This window comes from Gavialis gangeticus, unplaced genomic scaffold (genome assembly GCF_001723915.1).
Source record: "Gavialis gangeticus isolate Ggan-Ray unplaced genomic scaffold, GavGan_comp1, whole genome shotgun sequence".
NCBI lineage: Eukaryota > Metazoa > Chordata > Crocodylia > Gavialidae > Gavialis > Gavialis gangeticus.
Genome location: NW_017729029.1, coordinates 69,017,347 through 69,021,050, shown reverse-complemented (window position 1 = coordinate 69,021,050; position 3,704 = coordinate 69,017,347). Strand labels below are relative to the sequence as shown.

Below are 3,704 nucleotides of genomic sequence, written 5' to 3'. Positions count from 1 at the left end.
TTTTTTAAAAAAAACTTACTTCTTTACAAGTTGATGGCATTCATTTGGGAAAGCTTCCAAGTTGCCACAAACAAAGGAATATTTTAAGCCTTTCTGGACAATACAGCAATAGTGTGGGACAACTTTTGCTTTTTCCTATACATTTCATGATCACCTCAAGTGCAGTCACTGTACCTACATGACAGGCTATTACTTCCTGAGCTGCTGAATCCAGATAAAACTTCTGTGAGTTTCAAGTTAAGACAAAAGAATTTTGTGCTTTGCACGTGTAGCGTTGTGGGAAAGAAAAAAACTCATTTTTCTTTTAAGGCTAAAAAATTTGGGCTTGTGGTTAAATTCATCCTCATTAATGTAGTATTTTCACACAGCTTCTAAGCAACAAAGAAAACACTAGTAGTGCGCTAAATCTACTGTGTAGGATTATGCTAATCAGTAACTTATATCTAGATGGTACTTTAAAAATATGGACATTGTGACAATTTCTATACTATAGGGGTTGTCAACTGGGGGTATGCGTACCCCTAGGGGTGCTTGGAAAGGTCCTAGGGGGTATGCACAGGTGAGCAGAGATGGAGCACCGCCACCCACCACCCCACACCACTGCCGCACACCATCTTCCCACGGCCCATGCGGCTCCGTGGGCTGCTGATGGGCTCCGTGCAATTGGCCAGGTGCGAGGCCTGTCAGCAGCCTGCAAAGCTGCACACAGTGGGTGGTGGTGGTCGCCACTGTGTGCAAGCTTCCCCCTGCCCCCCGGCCACCAACAGGGGTACAATTCTTTAAAAATGTTGGAAACCCCTGCTATACTACTATACTATGGAATCAGGAGTTCAAATAAACTGATCGGAAGCTTTTGGATTGGTTTCATCCCAAATGTGTAACTAAATTAAGACAACCATATAATAGTGTATCCTAAAATTCTATTTTTGTCACCAAGAAACTACCCTGTTGCTACCTGGAGAATGTGTTTTATCCATTAAACCACAATGAGACCTTGGAGAGCTGAAGCTTAGCTAACGACTGCTGATCTGGTGTGCTTTTACTTTTGCTCCACTTAACATAACACAATGTTGTCTCCAAGTTCCCACTCTCTGTTATTCTCCGTGATAAACCAAGATTTGCAGCTCATATATTTCTCATTCAAATTTGTTCAACCATTTGCCAACCAAACACTTTACTTCTTTGTTTATGAATTTCCTAATTTTCTTATAAAATGTTAGTTTTATGTAAGTTTGTTATAAAACTTAAGTTTGTAAGAAGTGTGTGATCTTGGATGAAGGTGAACAGAAAACTTAGAGATGGGCTAGTTGCAAATTCAGTGAAATACAGGATTGGCAACTATCTGCAAATTTACAGACACTCCGTAAAAAAGAACACACCCACTGAAAGTACGGGGGGGAGGGGGTCAGGATAGAGGTGCAGACCAGGAGGAGGAGAGGCAGTGGATGAAGGGTCCATGCTAGGACAGAGGGAACAGGGTCAGCAAGGGCCAGGCTGTGGGGTGGGCTGGGAGAGGCAACACAGTGAAGAGTGCAACTAGGGTTGCAGGGGGCAGCATAGGGTAAGACCACTGCTGCAGTCGCACAGGACTGCAAATCCAAGATATTTTTTTAAGCGAAAGAAAAAATGTCAGTAAAAAAAATTCTGTGTCATTAAATATGTGCAGCTTGTCAGTGAAAGAAGTTTGCAACCCTGATAAAATATCAAATTTTTTTTTACCCCGCATAGATTTTTGCCCAGCAGAGAAAACTTAACATTTTACCTTCCTTTTGGTAAAGAGTTCTGAGCACTTCAAAAGATGAAAGAGCCTGGCACCATGTGAAGCTCAAAGCAGAGATCAGCAAAAGCTTAAACAATTTTTGCTTTGTTTTTATTAAAACTTTCATGTTAAAAATCTGCCTCCTAAAATTATATTTTCTGTGGTAACTTGGAAAGACTAACCATAGACTAAAATATACAACTCAGTAACATACTGTAGAACTAGGCCATTACTCAAATACAATCACAGAAGACATCAGAATTCAGATAAATTTACTATTAAAAGCACAAACAACAAATCTTATGGCTTGGTTTTCCTATTATTTATAATTTTGACCAATACAATTTCTTTCCTTTTCTTGTAAGTGAACACAAGATAGTCCAGTAGAAGCCTGCATTAAATAAAATTATTTCCTAAAAGACTCTAATATCAAAGTCTGCTTCGTTATGAATTACACAGAGAGGTTTTGTTATTACTGTGATTTAAAAAATAAAGTCCTGATAATGTTATACTCTTCATTACAAAATATTGCCTAGTCATTCATATTTATTGCAGCAATAACAGATATTAATTTCTGTAGAATAAAATGAGAAAAGTCATCAAGAGCCCAATGAATCTTGTTTCTAGTAGTGCAATAAAGTAATCCAAGGATTTAAGTGCTTGCATGTATTCATATATATATGGAAGGTTGATTAATGTTTACCAGATTAGTGGTTGGAAAATAAGCTAAGTATATAGAGAGTGTATACCGACACAGGGTACATTCTGTTTTATTATTCAGGGTATAAATAATCATCATTCAAGCCACTGAATGTTATATAAAATATATACAAAATTCTAATATAATAAAAGTCTTAGTCTGTCTATCTGTCCATAACGTTCTAGGCTAACTGTGCATGCACGGTCCATAGGGTGGGTGGCAACTGGCTGGCCCTGAACATTACAGACAGACAGACAGACAGGAGGCAGCGGTCAGGGGCCAGGGAGCAGGTCAGGGACATGGCCTGGTGCACTGCCGGCCATGGGGCACTACCTGCTGAGGGGTACTCCCTGCCACAGCGCGTGGGCATGACTCTGTGGCACGCTGCTGCTGGTCGCTGCTGCGTGGCATGGTACACCACACCATGCCCGCTCCCCCCCTCCCTGCTGCATTCCCCCCCCTACCACCCGTTGTTGGGAGGCATGCTCCCAGACCACCGCTGGCAGGGAGCAGGAGGCAGCAGTGAGGGAGGGGAACGGTCACTCTCACTGCACGGCCCCACAACAGCACACCCTGTCCTGCTGTGCCCCCAACTGCCTCCGCCCAGGGAGGTGGTGCAGGGTGAAGCGGCATACTGGGCCACATTCAGAAGGAACCGGGGGGGGGGGGCAGGGGGGGGGGACAGGACATGCCAGCTCTTGGCTCCCTCGCGTGCCCCTGGACAAGCCATGGAACTCTAACTGCTCCATGAACTGGCAGAGCTGGGGCCCCAATCATGGTGACCAGGGTCCTGGCTAGGCCAGGTTGTGGGGCAATCATAGCCCTGCAGCTCCCCCAGTGGCACAGCACAGGGGAGCCAAGAGGAGAGCATGGCCCCACGGTCTGTGCACGGGCAAGGGCTGGGCAGCTACAGGTTGCGCTCAGCCTCTGCTCCATGCCTTTGCTTTGTCCACAACACGGTGTGGCACAGCTCCCTGTGCCTCAGTGCCCGGCCCAGCCCGCCCTGTACCGGGACTCACATGGTGCCACACTGTTGTCAAAGCAGAGGCAGGGAGTAGAGGCTAAGCAAAGCCCACAGCTGCCCCACCCTTGCCTGTGCACAGACTGGGAGGCCATGGGCCATGCTCCCAACACATTCTGGCTGGGGTCCATTCATGGTGACTGGGACCCCAGCTGCACCGGGTCGCAGCTATTCCAGGGGCACAGTGCACATGGGGGGGGGGGTGGAAAACAGGCCCAGACCTG

The 3,704-nt window shown here is 45.7% G+C and overlaps 1 protein-coding gene and 1 long non-coding RNA gene across 2 annotated transcripts in view; one reads left to right on the top strand and one right to left on the bottom strand.

Moving 5' to 3' along the window:
- Positions 1–1,853, top strand: part of LOC109300871 — a 19,422-nt gene extending 17,569 nt beyond the window's left edge. The window contains exon 3 of the long non-coding RNA XR_002098351.1: positions 1,842–1,853. This is a non-coding gene — a long non-coding RNA (uncharacterized LOC109300871). The remainder of the gene's footprint in view (positions 1–1,841) is intronic.
- Positions 1–3,704, bottom strand: part of TMA16 (translation machinery associated 16 homolog) — a 101,320-nt gene that overhangs the window by 12,077 nt on the left and 85,539 nt on the right. The gene's annotated exons all lie outside the window — the stretch shown is intronic.